This window comes from Mus pahari, chromosome 18, assembly GCF_900095145.1.
Source record: "Mus pahari chromosome 18, PAHARI_EIJ_v1.1, whole genome shotgun sequence".
NCBI lineage: Eukaryota > Metazoa > Chordata > Mammalia > Rodentia > Muridae > Mus > Mus pahari.
In genome coordinates this window covers 46,670,881-46,677,789 of record NC_034607.1, presented here as the reverse complement: position 1 = coordinate 46,677,789, position 6,909 = coordinate 46,670,881, and the positions used below count along the sequence as shown (strand labels likewise).

At 45.8% G+C, this 6,909-nt stretch overlaps 1 long non-coding RNA gene across 1 annotated transcript in view; it reads left to right on the top strand.

Annotated features, from left to right (window-relative positions):
• Window positions 1–3,877: 3,877 nt before the first annotated feature.
• The window catches only part of LOC115062516, a 4,716-nt gene continuing 1,684 nt past the window's right edge, over window positions 3,878–6,909 (top strand). Inside the window, exons 1-2 of the long non-coding RNA XR_003842469.1 lie at window positions 3,878–3,916; window positions 4,091–4,318. This is a non-coding gene — a long non-coding RNA (uncharacterized LOC115062516). The remainder of the gene's footprint in view (window positions 3,917–4,090; window positions 4,319–6,909) is intronic.

The following is a 6,909-nucleotide window of genomic DNA, read 5'->3' as shown; positions in this document are numbered from 1 at the left end:
AAAAAAAAAAAAAAAAAAAAAAAAGGAAAAGAGAGTGGGAAAATGGCTCAGCAGATGAGTGTTTGCCTTACAAACTCAAAATCCCCAAGTCCTCTCTCCCCACACACAACCCTGAGGAGGTGGGTCCTCTGGGAAGGTGAATCCCTGGGACTCCTGGCCAGGAGGTCCAGCTCACTCAGTGAGTTCCAGACCAGTGAGGGATTCCTCTAAGAAACATAAAATAAAGAGAGCTTGGGTCCTGTGGAAAAACTCTTCAGGTTGTGCACACACCAAGGCGAAAAGTCATGAAGCACGCTCATTTTATCAGAGTACTAGGGGTGACGGGGCAGGGAGGGCAGGAGGGACAGTACTGCTGCTGGTAAGAAAGCTAGCTCCCGCCAGGATCCTTGTTCTGACCGATTAGCCTGGGCCACAGAATCTGTCTTTGCTCACTGAATCCACCTCCTATTGATCTAATCCAGAGTTTCCAAACTTTTAAATTATTCACATCATTTTAATATTTCTATTATTTTTTTCCCACAGAGTCCCTCAGCCAAAAGAAATAACAAACTGAGAATTAGTGAACTGAGAATCAGTGAGTACTTCCCCACAACTGAGCTGCTTGCAAAAACAACATAAAGATACATTTAATTCATTTTTGATATGAATTACTTATAAAAGGATGTAATTGTGCCTAGTGATAGTGTGTGTAGCTATCTTAGGCAGGCCTCTCCATGCTGAGTCCTGTCCACACATTTCCACTTCTCCACTCATCTTTCCCCGAGAATATATTGTTTTCTATTTCAAAAATGTAATACACACACACATATATGTATGTGTGTGCATGTATATATATGTATGTATGTGTGTATATATAATATAATGTATATTATATATTATAATATATTATATATGTAATATATAATATATATGGTGGTAGCGGTGGTGTGTAAGCATCTGTGCGTGCGTGCATATTTACATGCATGCAAAGGTCAGAGAACACTCTGGAGAGACAATTTTCTCCTTCCACCTTCGTGCAGTCTCTTGGGATCAAACTGTGGTCATTAGGCTTAGCAGTAAATGCCTTTACTCACTGAGCCTCAAATTAAATCTTGGGGTTTTGTTTTGTTCTGTTTTGGTTTTCTGGAGCAAAAATAAATAAATAAATAAATAAATAAATAAATAAATAAATAAATAAAATAAAAATAAAAGTACACGTGGCTTTCAAACGGATGTGTATGCCAGTCAGTTACCATACATCCTCTCAAGTCTCAGCATGGGTCTGGTCTAGATCTGGATGCTTGCACTATGCCAATAGCTCCTGAGTACCATGGCCTCTCAGATGAGACACCTCAGCTGGCCAAGTAGCACAACCTCATGTGGTACACCTTGAGCCAAAATGTACTTGCCATCACAGAGACCTCAACAGTCACTAGCTTCCCATACGTGGAGAATATAGCCCTGTAACAGCCCTGTGAGTTGACTGGGTGTTCTGTGCGCTCTTCTGTAAACTTCCAGCATCTGATGGGCTTGTCTAGCCAGGACCCCAGATAAACCTGCAGTTAAGCAAAACATAAGCTTGGCCATTACGGTAACAGATCATACATTGTATCACCGCTTATCAATCTGTGAACACAGATTAGACCCTCAATGGCTACACATTCCAAATAAGGACCAAAGAGCACATAATAGATTCTATGGCTCTCTTATGTATTAAAGCAATCTAACTGTACTTAACTATGTCAATTTTTAACAGATAATCAAGACTGGAAGCAGTACAAAAATAAGTTAAATTGGGTGCTATTTTATATGCCCTAACTAAGTTCAGGGTCATGTTATGTGACTCTGGCAGCACGGTTGGTTTGTTGGGGGGGGGGGGGAGCGTGTCTTATAAACATAGCTTGCAATCAGAATCCACTTGTTTTCTTTGGGGTCAGTAGCTTCTTGTATCAACATTATCATCATAAGAACAAAAACTATTTATCTTGTTTGTCTGATGTCCATAGTAGGGAAGATGATTTCCTTAGGTCTAGCTTTGTCCTGGGCTCATTGTCTACAGGCAAAGGAAAGAAAGGGCAAGTTTGCTCCAAGCCACCTTGGGAGCTCGCCAAGCTTTTAGTGACTCTGCTCACAGCCACACACAGTTGATACGACCTGTACTGACATTAAGCTCCTATCTTGTAACAGGGCCCATATTCCCTTTCCAAGAATAAATCCCGGCTTATCAGAACATATTTTTAAAACCTCTTTCATAATACACAACACAATTTGAGAGAGTGGTGCAGAGTGGCTTTGCGCTCCAGGACAGGGGCAGCGCGCCAGTGGAGCGGCGCCTTCTTGGGTCCCATTCTCACCAGACCCCTGTTGACTCTCTCCCTTCTTTCTCTCAGCAGCTTATCTATAAGCCAGATGTCAACAAACACGCCAGATCTTTATCCTTCAATCTGTTTGGCATTTCAGAAATGCTGAGAGTTAAGCACATTTTCTCAGAAAACCTACTTTCTGATTGCCTGGGGACAGAAGGGTGAGGGGGCCTTTAGCCTCAGTGGGATACCTGCTAGAAGCAGATATCCCACAAGCCACCCCACGGTGTTTAGACTCCAACTGGTTCCTAGCTTTATTCAGGAAGACTGATGGATGCATAGAGTCCCATAAAAATTAAAAGCCTGGGAAAAGCACAGACCCGGAGTCAGAACGGAGCAATTGAAGGATGGTCTCTTCTGGAAGTCCGAGTGGGCGCTTTTTCTCGCCCTGCTCCTGGGGATGAAAGTGAAGTCTAACCATCTTTACAAGGGTGACTAATTCCCCATCCGAGGGCCTCCAGCTTTTTGCAGAGCTAATTACAGGAATGGTAAATGAAGGTTCTCTGGAGGTGAGAGCTGACAGAAGAGGGAAGATGGGAAAAGTAAAAAATCAAACCCCTAAACGTTAGTGGATTGCCAAACGTAGGGGACCAGGGGGAGGGGGGCTTTCTGAGACTGAGGTAGGCCAACCCACCCCCAGGCTTCCTTCAGACACTTTTTTTTTCTTCCTCCCTGACTCATCGGGTTTCTTCAGGAACGCCTGGTGAGAAAGGGATTATGAAGCCGGCGAGGGAGCCAGCCTTTTTTGGCAGCAGAGACACACTTCGGTTTCAGATGCTGAAGATCTTCGAGAACAGACTCCGTGTGCTGGCGTTCTAGGCTGGAGTCCAGCAACAGTTCGACCGCAGATGAAGTGCATCAGATGGTTGGCGCTGTCAGCCAGAGCCTCGAGGACTTTCCTGGGGCTACACCTCTCCAGAAGTTTGAAGATGTGGGGACAGGTTTGCCTTTCCGAATCGGTTGCGAATGTCACCAGCTGGGAGTGGCAGATGCCAAGAGCCGGTCTGAAAACAGATCTCCATCTGGCAATGGGCTAGGCTTCCTGGGACACAGATTAGAATGCTTTGTAACCAAAGGGCGGAAGAACGAGTTTAGATTTGCACACATTGTTCCGGTCTTTGGGTCATTTCCTGCCTTTAGAATTCATTTCCTTTCCAGGCCCGACAAAAGCTTGATGAAGGGCGAGAAAGAAGTTGCAGGGGAGGGTTTGCCACTGCTCTAGTCCAAACAGGGGACAGTTCTGCCTCTCTGCCCAGGGTCTGCATCCTTCTGCGCTCCTCCTGTCGGTTCACCCTGAGCCAGGATGGAGAAAGCCTCAAGGAAGAGAACATAAATTAAGAGTAGGGGGTCATCGGCAAGGAGTCCGATGAACCCACTTGTTTCTAGAAAACAAGACAGGGATATGGGGGAGGGAGGAAACCCACGAGGTTTTAGGGAGGAGTGCCCTTCACCCACACTCCCTTCAAGGACTTAGCACCCCCACCCCCACACACCAATAGGTAGAGGTTTAAAGCAACTGCCACAGTCTGGTTCCTGAACTTCCTGAGTCACACGCCAGCCAGGTCCACTGGACGGTGAGGTTCGCTATACAATGACTTGCTTTGTTCTATTTCGCTCGTTTTTGTTTCATGTTTTGTTCCAACAAGGATTTCAGGCAGCAATAATAGCTTTTCTGGCCGCGCTGTTTTTAAGCTTGTTTTGAGCACTTTGAAACTGACACGAATCCTTACTGGAAAATGTTTCTGCAGATCCCAGCATGCCCTGAACACACTGCAGTTGTGCTGTACACAGCACACCTTCACCCACCACCACCACGCCCACTTACATAACACACTGAAGAGTGGACCTTCTGGCTTTGGGGACTACAGGGACCAGACAAACTCAAGGCAGATCTGACGATATGTTCATTTCTCCGAAAAGTTTTGGCTCCGGACCAGAGGTTCTTGACCTTCCTAATGCTGCAACCCTTTAATACAGTAAGTCATGTGGTCACGGGGGTCGCCACCCACAGGTTGAAAACCACTGCTGTCAATCGTGAGACATGCAAAATCTAAGCCATGTAGTTCCAGCCAGGATGTACTTACATGTTCAAACCCTAAGTCTGTCTAGGCTGTATGTAAGCTTATACATCACATGCTATTATTTTGCTACATTCATCCATTTGAACACAGCAACTCACAGAGACAGAATGGTACAATTTGGTGACCAGACTTTATCATGATGTGGCAGAGCCCCACAAACAAAAAACTGTTACTTCCCCATAATTTAAAGTCTGTGCTCAAGGCCACCATTGCCACCACCAGGGAAGGCTGGCTGTGAGGGGAGTCTGCCTTGGGCCATTAGTGCCATTCAAGAAGCAACACAGATGACTTTCTGAAGAGCTCATTAGTTGTTCAGAGAGATGGCCTCCTGTGACCTTCGTTGTTATTGTCCCTGTGGACATTTAGTAAATTATGGGAGAAGGTAGTGACTAGGGGAAAATTAGTTCTGTATCAGGTCAGGAGCACCTGTCTGGCTTGGGATGTGACAAGGGGTGTGTACTAGTGGACCTGAAGGACATTAAGCTTGCACAGAGAAAAACAACACAGCACAACCCCACTCATGGGTAAGTTCTAAAAGTGTGCTCTCTAAAATCAAGAGCAGAGTGCGGTTTACTAGAGATGGGGGGGGGTCAGAGGGGGAGGGGATAGGGAAGGGCTGGTCAGAGGATAGTGGGTGTCAGCTAGACGGGAGAAATAAGGTCAGAGGCTCTAGTCTAGGATGTTTATGTATACAGGATGGTAGACTGTGTAATTTCCCCCCCCCCCAAAAAAAGCTAGGGGAAATGACTTTACATGCTTGTGGAAGAAGAAATGGTAAATGAATATGCCTACCCTGATTCGGACATCACGTAATGAGTACACACAGTGAACGATCACACGGTAGAAGTATGTACAAGTTTTATGTTCAGTTAGAATTAATTCACAAATTTATTTCTTAAAAAGTCTGTCTGACTCCCCGCTTCCCACTAAGAGAGATCTTGCAGACATAGGCAATTGGGTTCCCTGTGGCTGGGGCATTTGTAAAAAATTGCTTTTAAACTTTAGGGTGTCTAATTGGGGACCCCAGCAGGTGACACCGGTACAGGTTAGCCTGTGCTTCGGAGTACGTTACCGTAACTCATAGGCTCATGTCACATCCTCAAGGATGGAGCGGTGGTATGGCTGAGCATGACCCCCCAAGGTTCTAGGCCCGGCCTTGGCGCTTTGTGGGACCTTGAGACAAATCATTTCCCAATACTGAAGACCTAAGGGCTAACTAAAGATTTTTCAGAAGCCTAGCGTTGGCCAGGGCTCCAAATCATGGTCCCACCCTACAAAGTAGTAGAGACAACCCACAGTATCCGAAGGACCAGGACTTGAAAGCACAGAAGCCCCAGGTCTAGGACCTTTGGCCTTGAAGTCCAAGGTCATGGGATGTAAGAACTAGAGGAGAACTGAGAATGTGTGGTTTCTTCCCTCAGCTGTTTCCAAGCAGGAAAAATGAAAAAGAAAGGGGTAAGGGGAGACACTTACTCCAGCCACTGACTTCAAGATCGGTGGGTGTTAGAGGACTCGGTATCCTCAGGGAATTAGGCTGAGGATTCTCCACTGAGAGAGAGAGAGAGAGAGAGAGAGAGAGAGAGAGAGAGAGAGAGAGAGAGAGAGACATTTCCCACTCCCTAAGAAGAAAGGGCATTTTGAAGGTGTTTTCAATAACCTGTCCACCCCCAACTTCCTGACCCCCAGCTGATTTCCCCTTTCAGGCTTCTCCTGGTTCTTAGAGTGATTCATTCTTCCCACAATGACTGGGCCTTTTGCCTCATAAAGCACTCCCTGTCTTTTCAGATATAATGAACTAAAATTAAGCAGAAGGCAGCCTGAAGCACTAAGAAAAACTCCCTATGGCAAGAGCTTGCAGCCCCACAATAGCCTTATAAGGCAAGCCAAGGACGCCCTGGCTACTGGGCAGAACAATAGAGGGTAGAAAGCTATTTTGGGGAGTAAGGAGGATGAGGGGTGTCCGTTTCCCAGATTTATATTAAATGTGTGTCTTACCTCTGCTAAGGCCGAATGAGTGTCCAACATTACCCATATGTAATAAACATAGGAAAACCATCCCAGTGAGAGAGCCACCCATTCACAGGAACTGTACAAATGTGGGCCGCTCTGAACAACTGAGGACTTCTCTCCTGACTTTAAGGCCACCATCAAGGCCTGTATGACAGGTGAGCCTTCGTATGTGCTAGTCAACAAAGTATTTTTTAAAGTAACTGCAGTATATTAAGCTGCAGAATCAAATGCACTTTTACCATATACACACATCTAACATAGTCTCTTATTCAAACAAAGATCTTAATAAAAGACAGCAACGGTCTGGATGTGTAGCTCAATAATAGATGGCTTTCCCAGTGTGGCCAAAGCCCTGTTCTAATCTCGTCATCAGAAAAGAGGAGTAGAGCCGGGCGTGGTGGCGCATGCCTTTAATCCCAGCACTTGGGAGGCAGAGGCAGGCGGATTTCTGAGTTCGAGGCCAGCCTGGTCTACAA